The sequence below is a fragment of the Zosterops lateralis genome (genome assembly GCF_965231275.1).
Source record: "Zosterops lateralis genome assembly, chromosome: 5".
NCBI lineage: Eukaryota > Metazoa > Chordata > Aves > Passeriformes > Zosteropidae > Zosterops > Zosterops lateralis.
In genome coordinates this window covers 30,543,998-30,565,103 of record NC_139766.1, presented here as the reverse complement: position 1 = coordinate 30,565,103, position 21,106 = coordinate 30,543,998, and the positions used below count along the sequence as shown (strand labels likewise).

The 21,106-nt window shown below is 35.9% G+C and overlaps 1 long non-coding RNA gene across 2 annotated transcripts; it reads left to right on the top strand.

Annotated features, from left to right (window-relative positions):
• Positions 1–855: 855 nt before the first annotated feature.
• On the top strand, positions 856–13,364 carry LOC310909344. 2 transcript variants are annotated; one of them, XR_014590067.1, is made up of 5 exons: positions 856–1,028; positions 6,548–6,624; positions 11,695–11,811; positions 12,386–12,474; positions 12,849–13,364. It is a non-coding gene; the product is annotated as an uncharacterized lncRNA (long non-coding RNA). The 2 variants fall into 2 exon arrangements; XR_014590068.1 differs by lacking the exon at positions 856–1,028 and adding an exon at positions 4,619–4,660.
• Positions 13,365–21,106: the final 7,742 nt, after the last annotated feature.

Sequence of the window (21,106 nt, the reverse complement as noted above, 5' to 3'; positions counted from 1 at the left end):
CCTCAAAGAACTTCTCACTTCACATATTTTAAATCAGGATTATTGATTTAGAAATGACACTAATTAACTCATAATCAGTGAAATATAGTCAGGATCAATATAGGCAGTAAAACATATATGAATGACAACCTTCCACACTTACAAAATGTTAGTTGACACCCATAACTTTCCCAACACTCTGCTAGAAAACTTTGTTCACACAACTACAAACACCCTCCCGCCTCTCTTGGGAGAGCAGATTCCCATGTTTCACAAACCTCCAGTCAGAAACAAGGGCAGGTGCTCTGTGAGCACCTGTTCTGCTCCTTACAACCCATCAGTCCACAAGTCATAAAGAAACCTCCCCCTGAGCTCACACAGCCTGTCCACAGCCCTTTCCCCAAGTGCTGCACACCAGGCTGCTCATGGCAGGGCAACTGCTCCAACCCACACAGAGGTTGCAAAGGTGATTACAGGCACCAACAAACCAGACTGCCAAAAATAGACTAGTTATTTGCTTACTTTGGGAAGATTTCACTCATTTGAGGGGAAGGAAGGGGAATATTGTGATTTTCTTAGCATTCTATGGGTGGGAAAATTATGTGTGCAGAAACAGGCCAATGATAGCAAAAGGGGTGTTGCCAAAAAAGCCAAACAGAGTTTGAACTATGTGTAATACGTGGCTGAACGGGATTTTCATATGACTATATCTAGAAACTGATTGGGTTTTGTCTCTATTGTAAGAGTGTATACATATTTATGCATTCATATACATGCGCACACACACTATACTGTAAAGTCTTCATTTATGTTATCTCCAGAAAAAAGACAAACATATATTTCAACTTTGAGATGCATAATCAAGATTATGGATGGTCTGCGTTATGAGATGTTGCCATTTCATTTTGTTAAAATTGTATCTCCGTATCAATTTCTTTTTCTGAACTCTGAAATTTACTTTTTTTAAAGGAGTGATTCTTTGTTACTCTAAGTTTTACAAATGACTGTGGACTGTCTTATACTGCATGGCACCAATCAGCTACAACTCAGTAAGTAAACCCCATAGTGTATGAGATTTTAGCTCTTATCATCTATGTGGAAAAATGGTATTTTCATTCCTTATTGATAACTCCATACTTTGCTGAGAGTTATGAAAAAGGCAGAGCTATAAATTAGCTTTGATCAACCAAGAGGAACAGCAAGAGACAGAATGCACATTAAAGTGTCAGTGCATCTACTATTTTTCAGTTTGAAATAAATGGAAATGAACATAATTTTCCTACAGAATGAAAGATACTTTGTTGCCATTTTGGCAGAAGAACTTGATTTTTATGCCCATGAATAGACCTGACAATTATTTACACGTGTCCTTACATTTCTTAAAGGTGTCTCTTTAATTTCACACTTATGGTGTATGATTACATTGCAATTCATTTGAAACAGACAAAATTGCTCAAATTTTGCAGGTATTGTGCAATTTGTCAATATCTGAACACTTTCTGGGGAGAAAAACTTTTCACCAAAGGCTTATTGATCACTGTTTGTACACTGCCCAATTGATATGGTTCATTTCTGTCTTTGCTCTGTCCAAATTAGATTGCACTTCACTGGACAGATTGGATTTGTTTGGGCTTTTTGGATTTGTTTAATTTTCTCTTTATAATTTTCACTTTAATTTCTATACATAATTGATTTTAAACTTGTGAGTACCTTAACTGGTCCAGTAAGACCCTTTAAGTTCACAACCTATATGCACAGTGAATACTGTCCAAGTAATAAATGCAGTCAAACAATGTCAATATTTTAGGTAGAACGATTTTGTTTTGGAAAGTATTCAAGGATTGTCAGTACAAAAAGGCTGTATGAATAAGGTGCCATATCAGATATCTGAGTCATAGACATTGAAATAAAATTGTATGGTTTTCTTGAACAGTAGTTCTGAACATGTACAAGTATTTATTAAAAAAAAAAAAAAATATCTCTCAGACTCCATCTCTCCATGACCTGGGAAATGTATTACAGCTAATAAGAATTATTTAATTGCTGTTAAAGTCTCACATCTTTGTTCAGGTTATAAGTGAGATTCCCCATTACCATAAGTAACAAAGCCTGGATTTATTCCACAGTACCTATTCTGGTAAAAATTTGCATTGCCAGGCTCTGAAATTCCAGTTCAGAATTATAATAAAATATATTCGCTGGGTAATATTCATTAGGAATTCACTGGGAAGCGTAGCTAAATAGAAAGTTGGGGCAGAAAAAAAGTTAAAATAAATAGAGGAAGGAGATCAAAGTTATAAAAATACTGTCAAACTAAGTCAGAGTGCTCCTTGCTTTCTCCTAAAGAATTGCTAAAACAGCCAATTACTCCCGTAGATGAATTTTAATTCATAAAAATCTAACAAAGTCAGGGCTATTAGTTGGCTAATAAGATCTCTCAGACAAATGTTAAGGTTAAATATAATCAAACCACACTAAAGGAAAGCATTCAGCATCATGATATGGTTTCCTCAGTCAAGTTAAATACAGTTTATATGTGCAACACACTGCCTAAGATAGTTCTAAACAACAAGTTTTACAATATTGACTATGCTTACCCCTTGAATGTCCCACTATTGTAACCAAATGGCTTCAGGTGGGCCAAGTAGACTAGAATATTTCACATGCCTCTGAATGGTGTCACTTAGAGGCAGGTAATTGAAGTGAAAATTAAGGCTCACATGTAAAGAAATGTGAATGCAAGGATCATGTTAATGGAGTCAGCTTATAATAAAACAATAATTTCTAAAAACTAAATGCTGCTCAGAAGGAAGGTAAAATGTACGCTTATACTACAAATATGCAAAGGATTATTGCAATAGAGAGAGAATGGATGTGGTTTTACAGGCTCGGTCTGAGTTCTCTCATCTGAATGATATCCATTAGGTGAAAATAGTACATAGTTTTTATTAAAGGTCTTTTGCATGGAGATATAAGGTAAATGAGGCAAATAAGGTAAATAAGAATCTTAATGTCCGTCCACTTGTCTGTAGATCTTTTAATTTACAGATGCAATGTTGCCTACTGGAATATCTACCTGACTGTTTGGTGCATCCTCTGCAGTTTTTCCATAGGTAAACCTGAATGTTTCCAGAAGAGACAAGGAGACACTGATAATGGCATTCAGGCAGTATGCCCTATTCTTCATTTTGTCTTTGCATCTTGATGGAAAGCATTTCTTGTTCACTTCAGAAACAGTTTGTCCATTTTATTTTTCCTATTCAGATGGCAAACTGGAAAAAGCAATCAGTCATTCATAGTTTTACCAGAAAAAATTTAAACCATATTCAGTCAAACTTACCCGTAAAATAAATTGAACACTGCTCTCTGCAAAGCATAACTATTTCCAAGGAGCATAGGTTGAATTTATAAGAACCTCTTTTCAGGACAGACATTTTTTGTTTGCTACCACATTGAAAATATCACTATACAGAAAATAGTTTCTTTAATTTCCCCTTCCACTCCAAAGATTATTATTTATTGTGTCGACCACAAGAGGACTTCTGTAGTTTCTCTTAGCATTACAGTGATGTTGAACAAAATTGAAAAATTTCTTCTATTTTCATAACATCCTTCAAACTCAGACATTGCAGCAAGCCAGATTCTATTCCTCATTGCCATCTCAGATCATTTGAAAACTAGTGACTTCTGTGCTATATCTATTTTTATATCCCTTATATGTAAGTTTAGTTCTGTCACCTTTGAGCATGTGCAATTGTTTAACACTGGAAAAAATTCTATGCAGTATCATAAAATGTAGCATCTTTAATCATGCACCTGACAGGGCAGGCACATAATCTATTTTTTCTGGCTTTCAGCTCTAAGCTCTTTCATAGGAAAGTGGAATTTTTCTAACAAATATCAAACATCACCAGATTCACATATAATGTACCAATTTTTGGCTAGTCAAAAATGTCATTAATATGCCTTCTCATATGGAAGTTATCTGTCAGTCTATGTATTTGCAGAAGCAAAGGCTGTAGAATTAGACTGCTGTTGTAACAGCTTACGAGATATCTTTTTATTCATTTGCTAAGTTTGGAACAAGCGGAATCAAAAGCTTTACTTTATTACAGCAAAATAATACAGACTTCTAACATCAAAAATAAATCCAAAACCCTCATACATACATTCACTCTTTTTTGTGTTCCCTTGGCCAAAAAATGTTTTAAAGCTTATATATTGAAATCTACTGATTTCAATTTCAATCTACTGAGCTGTGTCCACACTGTATGCATTTTTAGTAAAATTATTTACTCAAAAAAATACCCTGTATATTTTTTTATGTTGTTTCATACTTTCCTTTCATGCACCTTAAGAATTCTTAGTAATCTTTATGCTACACATAAATCACTCGAAGTAAGCAATATGAGTGCATCACATTTAAGCCATCTTCTTTCCCTTGGTTTTGTTGACCTTTCTTAGGGACTGCATCCTTTGTAATCATGTTGCATAAGAATTTCCAATATATATTTCAGGTATGGTTAAATGCAATATGACAGTGACAATTTAGTCTTGAATGTTGCTTAAACAGTATTTCAGTCTGGACTCTGAAAGTCTGTTTTACTATGAAACCAAATTTTTCACCTCCTTTATTAACAGGACCCTGTTTGCAACAAAGCCACAGTCAGTACTAAAGAAGGTAAAGTATTTTGCTAATTCTTGATAATGCTAGGAATGCCAGAACCTGTATAAAAGTCCGCTGCTATTGAAATAATCTACTGTATTCCACATTACCATTTTTGTGGAAATTATGGAAACTGTTTTCTGCCTAATAGAAAGTTCATCTGCTTGTATACAACAGATTAGGTTCATACTGATCCCCCTTCCTCAGCCATAATGTACTTTCAGTAGTAATTAAAACTGAAAATAATAAGTAAATATACACTAAATTTGGAGAAGCCCAAACCTTGGTCTCATAAACATTGGTGCTAGTACTCAAAAAATGCAATAAAATAATCTTGGTAAGTGTGTGTAGCACTGAAGTGATAACTGTCTGATCGACTGTAAAATATTGTACTTGAGTTTTTCTTCCATTCTTGTGATTTCACAGCTGATTTATGGGCCATGTCTTTGGCAAACAACAGTGAGATCAAGAAATAAGTAGCTAAAAAGACCATCACGTGAATCCATGAGGCAGTGAAGTCTAATCATAATAACTGCATAAATAAAATTTAGATTTTCCTGCTTGATGGCAAGTAGGGACTGAAACAATGAGTTTGGTGATCTCCAGACTTTCACAGTGATGAGCTGCAGGTTAATGAGGTAATCTCTGGGCAATATGGTATTAGTTTGCATGTCATGCAAACCATCATTCAAAAAAGCCCAGACAGGCTGTAGTCTGTCGCCCTGTTAGCTGAGAGAGTTCTACTTATGTATGAGACTGCATGCCAAGATTAGACCCCAAACAGTTTTGCTTGATGGCACATGGACTCTGGTTTCACAGGGGGGTGACGGCACAAGGCTGACTGATGTTACTGTGTAACTTAGATCTGAACTACTCTTACTTTGTAACTAGCAACAGACTAAAAAAATGCACCTAAGTTCCCTGAAAAGTTGAAGTATACAGAGAATTTTCTGGGTGGCAGACTGAAATTCAATTACTCTATCACCACAATTTCATGGGAGTTTTTTCTATCTTTTTCTACTACCGTTACACTTTGAGTTTCTTTAAATATATATTTTACTCTAGATTTTTAAAAATCTTGCTCAATGAATGAGAGCTCATTTGTTTAATCAAATCATTGCAGGAGATTTAAACATGATTTTACACTTGACTAGGGTCAAAGATGTGAAAGGGCATTGTAGAAGTCCCAAATACTCATATACAGCTGCTTTTGAAAATTCAGTTCCAGAAAATGTGTGGTATTTTTAATCTCTCTTTTTAAATCCATAGTTCAGCTTCATTGGGACACCCCAAAACTGATACAAATCTCTACTAAACTATATTAACGAATATGCTTTCTCCTTTCTCTCCCAATTCACCATACTATAAGTTCAAAAAGTCAGGATTAGAATACGAGCGAGCATTCTCCATGCAGCTGTCATATCTCTTTTGCAGTAGACTGCCATTATACCCAGTACAATGCTTTGTAGAGATATCTAGGCAGGCACAAGTGCCAAAAGTAGTATAACTGTGTTATTGCAATACTTCAACTAATATAACTAGATTACTTCCACTACAGTGCCACAAAGTACAATTACACATTACATAAATATATTCAAGTTTAGTATGCAAAGAAAATTCCATTTAATCTAAAATAAATGGCATTTTTCTAATAAAATTGAATAGTCCAAGGATTTTATGCATGGACTATATAGTTCCTGATATCCTTCAAGACTGAAAATTAAGTTTCTAATAATATCAGCTCAAAAGCTTTCCCTTATTCAGTGTGAATTAGCCTGTACAAGGGACAATTTAAAGCTGGCCCAGGGCCATCAACATATACCACTGTCACTTCTGAGGCATTACCTAAAGTATTTGTTATAGTTTTCTGAGTTCTAATTCTCTTTGCATTCTCACTTTCAGTAATTCATTGCCTTCAGCCTGAAGAAAAGACACATCCAAGTTCATGTTAAAGATACTTTATCTCCCAGAAACAAAGGGTATGTATATCTTACTTCAAATACATGTTCACCACACTTTGTGTAGAACAAAAAGACTGCAACAGCCTATGCTAGATACAATATGAAAACTGAATTTGTACTGAAATCTGAGGAACTTAGCCCAAAATAAACAGCCATTATTTCATTTTGTGACTCTAGATTTGTAAAGATGGAAATAAGACAAATGCCCTTAATCTTCAGGAAAAAAAAATAGGTTTACTAGGTGGCAATTTTAGAGGTTTTCATGACAGAAAAGAGGGAAAATACTGCTAAAAGTTGATTTTCTTAATATTCTCATATATATGAACTAATGATAAAAATTCACACATTCCAGATTTTGGCAATAGCATTTGCAGCACTTGTTTCCTAATATAGGGTGAATAGGAACAACAAATTGCAAGTTTAGTATCTTTGTATCTGTATCAACAAAAACACCCAAAATAATAATTAAAAAAAAAAAAAAAACATTCATACATACTACTCTGTCTTTGGTCCTGTGAAATGTAAAAACTTTCTTGGGTCATAAAGTTGCCCACTATTTATGCAAAACTTAAAAATGGAAAGAGATTATTGTCCTAAATTGGTTGAGACACTGTTAAAAATAATTTTGCTGGCTAAGACAATTCAAACTGGAACTAACCTGGTTAGTCTCATATTATAGTCTTTGTTTAACCAAATAAACTTAAAATTTATATAATCTATAGGATATATTTTTCTCCACATAAGCTCTCTGTTAAAACAATTTCTGTGATCACACTCATCTCATTTAAAGAGCCCAAAGATTCCAGATGGCAACTGAGCACCACACAACTACTCAGTAACTTACCCCAGTGGAATGGGGAGAGAATCAGAAGAGTAAAAGAGAGAAAGTTTGTGGGTTGAGATAAAGACAGTTTAATAGGTAAACCAAAAGATGTGGAAGGAAGGCAAATCAAGGAATTAATTCACAACTTCTGATGGGCAGGCAGATGTTCAGCCATTCCCAGGAAAGCAGAGCTTCTTCATGGGTAAGACTTGGGAAGACAAGCACCATTGCTTAGAACATCCTCTGCTTTCTTATTCTTTTTCTACTCTCATGTTTATATGCTGAACATGATGCCATATGACCTGGAATATCCCTTGGGTCAGTTGGGTCAGCTGTCTCACCTGTGACCCCTCCCTACTCTTCCCCCACAGCCTCCTCACAGGTGGGTGGGGCAAAAAGCAGAAAAGGTCTTGATGAAGTAAGCACTGCTCAACTATAATGAAAACTTCCCTACTTTCAGCAAAAATCCAAAACATTGCCTCATACAGCTACTCTGGAGAAAATTAATTTATCCCAGTCAAAACAAGCACATTCTCCACCCCTTGTTCCATTCTATTCATATCATGCTCAAGTCCAACATTACCCAACATGACTTCATTAACCACCTGAGACTGGGATGTTAATGGTTCAGACACAAAGCAGTCAGCCATTTGCAAAGGCAGTGGGTGACTGTGCACACAGTAAGAGCCACAGTGGGTGCACACCCTCAACTGGAGGCCATGAGCTGGGTGTTGAACGAGATAAGGGAAGAGGCCAATTAGAAGCAGATCCTGCAAGGTGAGATAGTGTATTTTATTATGCCAGTGTCCTCACACAGTGCCCTGGCTGTGAGAAATTCCCTCCAAAGAAGTACCCAGACATTTACTATAAACCTGAAGGTACTCACCTCTTCTCATCCTTTGATAGAATACCCAGAGATCATTCCTCTAGTCTGGGCCACCCCTGTAAAATGTCTGTAAAATGTCCACCAGTGTCTACACAATGACAGAAGAGTTCATTTAGTCCATCAGTTAGGTCACCATCTGTTCAGGTAATCACTTGGGACAGGAGGGAACCAAAGGCAGTTCAGGTCAGGGCACTGGTGCTCTTGCACTGCTCCTTGTGAGACCTCTATTGGTTCTTGTGTTCCTGTTATAGTAGTTGCTGTAATACACAACTCACTTCTGTACTCAGGTGCTTATGCCATGACTTGACAGATAAAGTTCATCTCACATAGTAATTCTTGTCTTGTCTTGTCTCGAAAAATTCATAAAAACAATAAAAAAAGGTTAGTAAATTTTGTTATAAGGTGCAAGTCTGACCTTAGGTACAGAAGAGGCCACAGCTGGAGTGACTAAACTAGAATATATAGTCTACATATACTACAGAGAGATTTGTTGCTGGTTTCTTATGTTTAGCAAAGCAGTAATACTGCAAATGCAGTCAAATAACTGCAGCAACATGTATAAGGAGAATTATTTAATCTAAGTATCAAAATACTATGATTAATAGTATAAATTAATACTACCATAACTACTGATAAATTAATACTACCGTAACTACCATGAATTTTATGCATTTAATGCTGTAACAATATAGCACTGCTTATTCACATTCATATATTTTTTAACTTACAGCCTTTACAATAAAGATATTTGTCCTTTCATAGTTTAAACTTTCACGGTTTAAAAAGCACTGGTTTCTATTCTCATGCATAAACACAGTAAAACTGAAGTAAAGTTACAGCAGATGCTCTGTATTTCTCTAGTATCTGTTTCAGTATTTCTCTGGTTCCTGTTTCAATATCTTTGAGTATTTCATGTAACTCATCTTTGCTCTTAGTGAATAGTGTTAAGTTTTCCTGAAGAGAGGAATTGGAGAGCGAGGGACATTAAAAACAAACACACAAACAAGCAAACCTCCAGAAAGTACCATATTAAAATAGCCAGAATATATTTTAAAGCTAAAAAGAAATAAAAAGGGTACCAGCAGAAGTGAATTCTGAAAGAAGGGGATAATTTGAGTCAGTGGAGCTATGACCACATAACTATTTTGACAAAGCTACTCTCGTGAAGGATGACCTACTCTTGGGGGTAGGCGCGACAAGGAAATGTTGCAGATATTTGAAAGAGGTTTGTTTTTGTTTTTTGGGGTTTTTTTATTTATTTATTTTGGTACAGGAGAGTGTTATGGGAGTTGCAAACAAAAGTTTAAACTGAACTACATTGAGAGATAGATTTGAAAAATCTCAGCTGATTCTTTATAGTAGATTTAAGAACATATACTATATGTTAGAATGTATTTCAAGTAGTACATAACAATATATGAATTGCATTTTAGGAGACTTTTAGTGAACACTGAATGCTGTGACTGTTACCCTTTTGCATATTTTTAAGCACTACAAGTACTGGGAGTCTTGGCAATAGTTAGAAGAACTAGCCTAAACAGCAAAATAACAGGGCTAAGGGCATAAAGAAAAGAGCACAGACTCTTAGATTATATATTTCCTTGAAAATGTGCCAAGAGGGCCAAAACATGCATGGCAGAGATAAAGGTGAAGAGGTGAACACCAGGAGACCACCACCATGGCCTGGAGACCACCACCATCACAATGAATTGAGCATGCCCAGAAGGGCGTGGAGTAATTACCATACCACACAAGGATGGGCAGGGTCAGGGAATGAGTATGTATGAAGGGGGACCACAGAATGTCATGCATATGTAAGACCTCAGAGAATAATAAGGAGGGCAAGTTCCCTGATGGGGATGCATGCCTTTGGTGAAATTATTTCCCACGCATCTCAATGTTGATAAATACATATTGCTCTAACAGCTATTAGTTGTAGAGTTCTTTCTTTCACAGTGTTTCAACATCAATATTGAAATTGATGCTTACAAACCTCTGCTTGTTTCTGGCACGTGTAACTCATCTGGAACAGCAATTAGACACTGTCTGGTGGAAAATACTGGTATCAACAATACCACCAAATTCTTCACTCCTTCCTTCATACCCCAGCTAGACCAAAACCAAATCCTTCAAACAAATGTGAAGATGGCAAGAATAAGACAAAAAATATTATGAGAGGAATGAAATTTTTAAACCAGGGTTTTAAACTTCAGCTGTGTAAGGAATGACAGACTCCAGGCTGAGGAATTAATTTTGATTGAATTAGGTGATAGAACACTGAGCAGAACTTTCTTTCTTGCAATTTAAAACAACACATGAAGAAATTGTGACCTTTTTATTTTTCTATAAAGCATTTGTAGGTAATTCTTTACAAATAAGAATCTTCCCCTGAACAATTTTGTGGTGGAAACATAGTTATTGACCCATGTTTAATTTCTGAGAGAAAATCACAACCAAACTGACATTAAAACCCCTTATGAGTCCACTGAGAACTGTGAAGTACTGAGTTCATAGCTATTGTAGGTGAAATCCTATGCTCTGGGGCATGGTCCCACCAACACATTCATTCATGTGCAGACTGCACCAGAGAGCAAGGCACAATTTCTACATTCAATAATTTCCCCTACAGGGGAGGAACAGAAGATAACTGAAAGGTACTATTTACCCTAAAAAATCAATACTTATTGTCTTTCATATGATTGTTTCCTGTAGTTACAGAAAAATATTATATTTATTCTAGAGACATAGTATTTTGCCATTATATATATTGAAGAGCCTCGATAACTTGATTGTAGGAGGAAAGAATGTTTAGTGATTTTTCTATGGCCTCAAATTGATGTGCAACATCATATGGATTCATTCTTATTAGGCTTTACTTGGCTAGTAGAGATCAGAGATCAGAGTTAGGCCAATTAACATCCAGATTTTGGATGTTAATAAAGAAGATAAGGTAGACAACAACCTCAGATTTCAAAGGTCAGGGAATTATCTGATCATTCCAGGCAGTGGAATGCAGTGTCTTTTGCAGTGTGCAATACCCTAACCAGGTATGTTGTGCCTAACATTAAAAATATTTACGGTTTATTATTGGAGTTGAGATATGACTGTCTTGGTTAAAGTTTAGGTTAAGATGATAATTTTAGGAAACCTTAATGGTTTCCTAAAATTCCAGTTTATATCAGGTTATCATTGGTTCTGCCAGTATCCAAGCTGATGAATAAGAAAGAAGTGTAAACCTATTTTTCTATTTTTGCTTATTTGAATTAAAAGGTAGGGTTTCTTCCACTACATTCCTTGAAAAATAACACATGTAGAAGCAATGGGAAACCTTCAAATACTTAAGTTGCACATAAAAAAGATCAAACTTATATTTTCAAAGTTTTCTACAGATAGGACATTCTAAACACCTAGACACCACTGCAGACCTCTCCCCAGGGAAAAAAAGAGAAAAATCCGTTAATGCTGTAAAGACCGAATACAACTATAGTGATAATCAGTAAGTTAGCACTTGCTTTTACCTGAATTTGGCAGTTTTGGTGGCTTCCCAAATCATCTGCAATGCAGTATGTCTTCTCCTAAAGGAAGCTTTTCTTTTGATAGTATTTTCTGTAATTTTGCTGAAAGAATACTACCTCTGAGGTATAGTCCAATGGAAAATAATGAAAATCAACAGACTTAATTTTCTATTGTCTTTTACATTATAATTCCTTGGCTTTGAATGATGTCTTTAGCTTTATTTTAATAGAAATGCAGAATAGAAGTAAATTGATTCTATTCTGACATAACACTTTGGGCTCACTTTGCTTTTCATTTATACCAATGCAATCAGGAATAGAGATCTAAATCTGAAATGTATACAGGTTAAATCAATTTCCCTTCAAAATTAAGCTCGTCTAATATTACCATCTCTGAGTTTTATCAGTTTCATTCAGAGAAACTCAGCTTGTGGCATTAATTGCTTTGAAATATAAAGAATAAAAATAGTGCTATTTTTCTTTTCAGTCTGATTACAGCAAAGTAGAGATGCTTGAATGACTGATTAATGTGCTGTTCCAATAGTTTTTTTGCAGTTCGGAGTGAGACATCTCTGTTTCATGAACCATACAACCATGGTACTATGTCAAAGCCAATGAGCCAGATGAAAAGCAGCTTGGATGAGGTATGGCATCTTCATAAAAAATACGGTTTCTAGATGGTTTATCCAAAGTTGACTAGATACTTCCTCCAACTACCTTTCACTGCTACTAAGGACAATCTTTATTAGTTTAGGAGCAGTTTCACAAGAGTAGTGCATGTATCACTGTATCAGTGTGTCCTATAGCTATCAAATATCCTTTTTCATCTTTATAAAAAGATGCTACCTTTTTAAAATTCAAAATTCATATAAAAATATAACAGGTTAATCTGATTTTTTGTAAATCACAGCTCAAATGTCTCTGATTTTCTGTTAATATTCATAGTAATAATGCTTTCAAAAAAGATGTCTGCATAATCACCAGATAAACTGACATATTTACAATTTTTTTTTTTCAGAACCAGTCGCTGCACTTCCTTAGTTTTCAATTTGATCTGCAAGTGCTCTTATTCATCTTCAGGTTTATGCATGAGACTTTTTTACTTTTAGAGCATCAGTTCACTGTTGTGGCCAAGCTGGGCACAACCACCTTGGGTTTTGTTTCCATCTTGGGGTGACAACGCTCCATCCCTCTCTCCTGCAGAATTACTAACCATATTTAGTTTCAAGGTAAAAAGACCTAATATTGTTTCTTAAATATTTGTACCCTATTCTCACCATACAAAGATGACTTTTCTTTCCCTAAATACTTTTTCACTTGTACCACTGAAGACTTTTGAAGTTCCCATACCACTTCAAGTTTATGTAGCCTAAAACTACAAGAGGTTACTTGTTTTCCATCATCTCAGCTTTTATTTTAAAAGCTTTCTTAAAGTTTTAATTAATCCAGTTAAGCCGTCTTATACCTTTTTTTCCTTTAATTTCTTTAGATTTCAAGTTTGGTTTCTTTGTTATACAAATATATAATTACACAGTGAGAAACTTCTTTTAATCATACATGTAATTGGAGCTTTTCTTAATATACTTTGTATTATTTTATCTCTTTCCCCCTAGGCTCAACATTTGTTCTAAAACCCACTAGATGATAAATGCATGAAAATACGGATGACAAAATTAATTTTATTTAAAACATCAAGAAAAAAAAATATAATTCTTTAGAGAGCATATAAATGGCTAAGAAAATGTGTGAAAATAAGCTTGTAAACAACACCCTATATGATAAATAACTTAACTACAACTAGTTGACAAGTTACAGCAAGGGTCAAATAAAAAGGACCTAACATCTGAAGGAAAGACCAAGCTGTGGTCTGTCTTGTCCAAATAGTTAATGAACCCATTTTCCTAAGTTAATGAAATCTAAATGGCTGCTATATGATATCAAGGCCTGAGATATCTCAGGTGAATGGGCATTCAAGCTGAGTGACTTTCACTGAAAATATTGCTACTGGCTCCTAGTAACAGACAGATGAATAAATACAGGCATAAAAGTGATGGCTCAAGAACAAGTAAGGTCAGCAAAAAAAGGTAAAAAATATCATCATGAAAGCATAAATGCTCTTATAAACACTTGTAAAAAAAAAAAAAAAAAAAAAAAGCAGTGAAAATGGCCTCTCCATAGCTCTTGCTGGGAAAAAAAATAAAATTTCATTTTTCTTTGGTTGTGGTCACCTCTTTTGATTATATTTCCTGAATGTGGTCAGAATCCACTCAGGTCAGGAACAAACTGGGAAGGGAAAAAAAGCCAAGACTGAAGACAAGCCACAATGTACATTGAAAGTGGCATCCAGGACACAAGTTACCCAGAGTGCACAACAAAGGTCTGTTCAGGTCACAACAAGGCAGGAATGGAGACCTGCACCCCTACAGCATCTCTGGGACAGGGACCAATGGTCCCAAGCTGGGCTGAAATGGGGTGTGGGGCCATGGGCAGTGTGCAGCCCCAGGGAGATTAGTCAGGACTACTGAGGACCAGTGGGTGTCCTTAGAACCCTGAGAAAAGAAAGAAAAAAGGACATGCTGAGACCAGAGTAACTGATCTGCAATGAGAAATTAGAGATGTTTGGAAACAAAATGAATAATGGAAATGTCTGTAGCAAGAAAGAGCTGCAGGGAATATAACCTTAGCAACACCAAGAGCAATTTAATTTTTGTCAGGCAGAGACATCGAGCTGGCTATTACACTGATTCAAAGAACAAAAGTGTGATTTATCTTCCAACAGCAAGGATATTTCATGTGAATCTGAGACTGGAAATTATTTTTAAGGGAAGTCCACAGTATGTATGAGGTGTCCCTCACATCAAGACAGATGATGCTGTTCTATTCACCAGTGAAATGATTCAAGGGCAATAATGCTGAGCATGCTATCAAGAGAAAGGGGTGGAGGGCATTGCAACAATCTTAGCTGAATTTTTCAAATGTATAGAAAAGATGCTAAAAGATGGCAGGATCCTAATGATCACTAGGCAAAAGTAAAAAAAATTCTGTAGATCTATCAGGAATTTAGACGGCACAGTCACTGGTGAAAACATTGTATGTTTTAATCTTGAGTAGATTAAGATCAACACAAAAGCATCCTTCAGCCTGTCAGATTTCCTGTGGACTATTAACAGAATTTTTCCATTCTGTTCCTTTAAATTAGGACCACACCATCTTTTCATGGCAAAGCTTCACTTTATAGGTATTGTCTTTTTTTTTCCTTAGAGAATTGCCTCTGGAAAACCTAAGACATTTCTCTGGATGTTGACTACCATGGAACTAAACAACAGAGCCCAGATCTTTCTGGAAAGGATTTCTAATCAACCTAGAACCAGTAAAAATGATACTATTTTAGTGTGAGGTTTTTCTTGTATTAATGATGTCAATACCTTCTGCAACATAGCTCTGTGATCCTGTTGAACGAATGATGGCTTTGGATGGATTTATTACAGAAGACTGTCATGGTTTGAAAGCAAAATGAGTGAGAGGCTCCAAGTCAGAAATACAATTTAGTAAGAAGAAAGGAAAAGAGGTAAAATAAAATAAAATAAATGCAATAACACAAAGGACCACTGACAGAGTCAGAATACAACCTGTGCAGGATGGTGGAAGCAGTCCTGATGAGGTGCTCTTCCTGAAGCAGTGATCCTGTAGAAAGGTCTGGTAGCTCTGTTCCTCTGGGAATCCAGTGGGTAAGGGCTGCTTCCCTTGTCCCAAATCCCAGCTTATATCCAGGTGGGAATGCTTGGCTCCTCCCCCTGGGCAGAGCATCTCACAATGGGATGAGGAGTTGTGAAGTGTGTCCTTGATGGCCCATTAAACAGAGATAACTCCTGGAGGGAGTCACTGGCAAGGCATTGATGGGCCATGAGCAGAAGAGCCCAAAGGCAGGGGGCCTGGGAAAACACTGCCCCACCTGGTTCCAACAGTTTATGAAGATGGTGATAGAATAAATAAATACACTACAACCCAGGACAAAGACAAAACCTGTTCACTCACTTTTTCAACTGACCTAAAGCCTTGCTTTTGACTCACCATGATGTACTTGAGGACTGCCCATTTAGAAACTCATGGCATACATAAACTTTCAGGTAAAAAACATCTTTGAATGTTGATAAAGGAGTTTTTTGACATTGCACATGATACTTTTAACATGGCTTGACCATTTCAGAAGCTCTTCCTTATTAATTAAAAATGCAATCTAGCTATGCAGTGTCAAAATAGAAGTGGTCAATCTGTCTCTCCTAATGATAGTTTTTGAATGACAAAGGTATCTGGCCCAATTCTGTGCCTTTGTCCTGTCGCTTGTGAGATAGGAGTTTGTGCTCTGGCATTCATTTCTTCATTTCTGCCTAGCAGGGAGGTCTTGATGGTTTTTTTCCCCAAGAAGCTAATATTAGATTAGTCTCTTTTTTTTTTTTTTTTTTTTTTTTTTTTTTTTTTTTTTTTTTTGAGGGGGAGCCAAATAAAAGGGGAAAAAAAAAAAAGAAAAAGGAAGATGTATCTATTACAGTGAAAGCTAGTTTGTGGGGAGAAAGAGAAAATTAATAGTTCTGCTCATGCTTCTTACTAGGGATACAGCTGTTTCATATCATAGGAGCCTAGAGGTAGCCTACATATTGTTTGTGTAAGTGTAGCCAAAACACTCATTGGCACATATAGAAATTATTCATGTGGCATGAAATATGCACAGCAGAGATACATTTAAGTGCATAATTTGGGAAATCATGTAATGATGCTTCATATTTTCAAATCGAGACAGTTATATGCCAATCAACGAGTGAATAATTGCACTCTAAAGCACTGAATGAGTCTCATTAGATCCAGGACATTATATACATAATCACATGCTCAGCTATTCTATCAAAAATCTGACAAATTAGGGTTGATATTTCCCTACTGGAAAACAAAAAATAAAGCAGTTGACTCAGATCTTCTCAGCAAGCCACATAAAATAGAAATTTGCATTACATTCTTTGTCTTTCAAAGATAAAGGAAAAAAAAAATCCAGTCCATAAAGGCAGCAAGAGCTCAGCAAGTGACTTACTCTGTAATCCTAATAAAAATTTCCTCTGTTCTGCACCAGCGTACTTTGGCACAGACTGTCTTCCTGGTTGACTTTAATACAAAAAGTATTTAAAATAACTGTTTGAATGCAAAATATTCTGAATGTGCTAATAACAAAACTTGATTGTAACTACACTGAAACCTTTGTGCAAAGCAGTAATAAAGCTGTTTTTGTTTACTGTTTTCATGGATCAGCAGTATCTGCCTATAAGAATACAAAAGTTCTTAGATATTAAGTTTCCTTTTCTTCAGTAGAATTACAGAGACAGTATTAGGAATAACAGTTCACATTTACACTTAAAGAGTGAAAAGCATAAAATGCGAAAGTACTATAATGAAGAAGCAGGCAAAGCCTGTCAGAAAGAGCAGGCAGATAAAATTCAAGCTGTAGTGAAGCGGGTAGAGATAGAGAAGTTCTAGGTATAGAGGAGCATTGTTTTTTATTTTACTCATATATATTCATATGTCTAAAACTATCTCTTGTTCAATTTTTATTTCATTTTGGAGATCAGATTCAGGTACACACCGCGGTTTTTAGTTTATGCCTTCTGGGTTTCCACTTCAGTTTTAGTCTCTTCACTATTACTACTTCTCAGCTGAACTCATGTTCTTCATATTTAATCAGATTCCATTTAGCATCCATCACATGTAATTTCAATTTACATGGCTAGCTTGTAATGCAAGTTGGTTTTAAGTTAGGAAAAAAATGAATTCTGAAATGGAGTTGTGCCCAGAGCAAAAGGGCACAAGAGCACTTCAAATCTGTAAGGGTTCAATTATCACCTGCTGAGCCACAGAGCATGCATTTGTCTGATTTAGTGTCATTTCAAATAACATGAGGAGGAGGGGAATGTGTCCTTTGTGTGATTAGTTTTAAACATTCTAATTAGTCTTAGAAACAACTAAGGGGTGTTTATTGCTCATTGTTTCCAGTATTTAATAGGATACAACTAAACTAGCCTGCCCCATCTTTTCCCCCACCTCCATGCTTTTTTTTTTTTTTTTTTAAGAAATCCATATTTCATTCAGGTGTGTCTTCCATGTAAGCATACAGCAGAGTTATGTCTAGCTGGGTGTAGGCTGTGATCACACCCTGGTGTGCCTACCACACAACATGCATGATCTCTGGGGTCTCCAGGCACTCAGGGCTGTGAACCAATGGCCCCACTCCCATTGCTGGCACTTGGACATCCATACACACACAGGCTCACAGAGTAGAGTCCTGTTACCAGAAAATCAACTAGAAATGGCATTAAATGAGAAGACAGCAGTCTGGAGGGATCAGTGCAGAACACACCCACACAGGTGTATTGCCTGGAAATATGCTTACATGCAATCAACCCCTTTTATCACCTTTTTCCCTTTCTTTTTCCCTTACGTTTCCTTTTCAAACCATCTTGATCCCTCCCTTTTCCCACCTTGAATGCTTTCCCTAAATACTCTATATAAGAAAGTTACAATTCCAAGATGTTTTTTCCCACACCCCATAGTCAGTGCCACACCTCTATCCAAAAACTGTCGACCTTCTCAACCCTCTCAAAAGGTGACCCAGAGAGGTTTTCTGATAACTCCTCTTCACCTGGAGTATCACCCCCAGGGCCTGTGGATTTAGGGTTTCCCTGCCATCTGCACTCTTCTGTGTTCTGGGCGATGAGCCTTTAATCACCTTTCCTAATGTTCACATCAAAGATCAAAGATGATATTAAAAGTAGATGTGCCAAAGGTGTCTACAGATTACCCAAATTCAGACAGCATTATCCATATTTCAAAATGTTTGGACAATACAGGCAGGGGTTTTTATCTGTTGGCTATTGAGGATGGCTTCATCACATTAGGTTAGCTGTGGTCTTCAACCATAAGGTGAAGCTTCACAGATTTTTCTGAAGAATTCAGATATGAAAAGTACCAAACTATGGTCAAAAGCCAGGAGATCCCATTCCAGTCTATATTAAAAGATGTTTTTTCAAGCAGTACCTTCTGTTTCAAATTAATTAATTTTAAATTAATTTGGTCAATTACATTTGATTAATTTTGGCATGTGATTGATGAAGTAAGAATTTTAACAAAGTATGTTACAAAATAATGAAATAATTGGTAATTGTGGTCTATTAGAAACTTGTAGGAATTAGAAATTGTAGGAATAAAAACACTCAGTCGAGAAGTTTGAAATGATCAGCTCATGAAAGAGGGTAAAACATAGAACAATTTCTCTCCTAGAGAATATAAATAAAATCACATACTTTATTAATTTTTAATCATATAGGAAAAATCTATACTCAATACTTACACAGATTTATGCTTACAGAGAAAACAAATTATTGAAAATATTTGTTAATTAATTTTAGCTTACAGTAGAATATGTACAGAAATCTTTAAAAAGAAGTTGCAAGGGAATAGAAGGCAGGCATGCATAATTTCAGTAGGGGACTTTTTACAACATCAATCACCCTTTACGATGATTTATTGAATGAACTTGGAAATAGGAATACCAGCGTAACAAAGAAAAGAGGTTAGGTTACAAAAACCCTTTCTGTTCTAGAAATTAATGAAGTCTAGATCTCAAAACCTTGAGGGAAAAAACCTTCTGCACTGTCTCATCCAAGCTATATACTGGTGTAGAAGGAAAAAATGAGATGTACTTTAACTGAATTTTTTTAAGGAACTGGAAGAAAATTGAAGGAAGGCGCTTCAGAAACATGGTGTTTGCTTTTCATACAGACAAGTGGGAAGAGTAAAAGTAAGGACACATCAGTATGTCTGAGAGAATGTACTGCCTGAGGCAATGACCTCTTTCAGGTCTTCCTCTGTCCTTAGCAATCACTTCTTGGCACCTATGAAATTCCATTCTCCTTCCTAATTTTCAGCAAAACCAGGACAATCATTAAACCTTTATTCTGGCACAGGGCAAAACCAGCTTTCTATCCTTTATACAATAGCGCATATGAAATCCTGCTTTGGAGAATAGTAAGAAATACTTGCTACTGCATAATTCTAAAATTCTGAAAATTATCTTCAAGTCTGATATTTTTTTCTTGACCTTGCTAGCCTTATATTCTGCAATGTTTGTCTGAACTATATTTCTGTGTCAATATGAGGATTGTCAGAAAGTAGTAATAGAAATGAAATGCCTAAAAAGATTTTTAAATAATTTTAAATGCTGAAATATTTATATCAAGAGGGAAAAAATGAACTGGGGTTTAGCCTTGGGAAGTAGTGAAACTTCAAAGAAATTGGTGGGTATAGCCAAAGGTATTTCATAAGTTTAAAACCTCATAAAATATGCAATCCAAGGTACCTGCTTTAGGTTGATTAGATTACTAAAATTAAACATTCCCTTCTATCTGAATAACAGTCCTTAAAGTACAAAAATACATGTCCCATATTGCAGTGTGCATTCAGATATCATATCCATGAAATAACTGAGGGTGAGGAAGTGAGGGAGGGGTGTCAAAACAGACAAACTACCAGCTGAAATGATGGCACTAACTTTATTTTTATTGATACACAATAATGCTCATTTTTCCAGAGGCTAAGGGATATCTTCCTTAAGAACAAAATGTCAGCCTCAGCTTATTAAGTGACCACATCATTGCCACGAGAGATTTCTTGCAGGCAGTGTGCTACATTTCAGTTTTCTGCCTCACGTGGGCACAGTTAAAGGTATTTCTGACAGAGTTCATTATAATGCCAGTCAACCAACAGAAACGCAGCATTTTTTATTCTACTATAAATGTGAATGGTACATTTTCACCTTAATCCTTTCACTTGGAAAACCAAACTGATATTTAATTAGTTATTGAGAACCAGGGTCCTAATTAGGCCTGTGCAGAACTATTCACACATTGAACCTGAATGAACAAGCCTCTCACTATTTTCAAATTTATTGCCATTAGCCCAGTGGGTTTGCTCTTCACCACAAGACTTAGTTCAACCATTATGCTCCAGAGAAAGAAAAACCCTAAGAACACAAACACTGATATTACTGCACTCTACCAGGAGCCCATTGAGCTCTTCTAGCCTTTTGAATAAGCTATTAAAAGACAAAGTAAAAAACCTGTATTAGATCCAACCAGTGGGGAATACTGAGGCAATTTTACCAGAAAAAAAAGGGTATTACAGAAAGAATGAAGGAGATTTTGAGGAAAAAAAAATAGTTGAAGCAATTTAAGATAA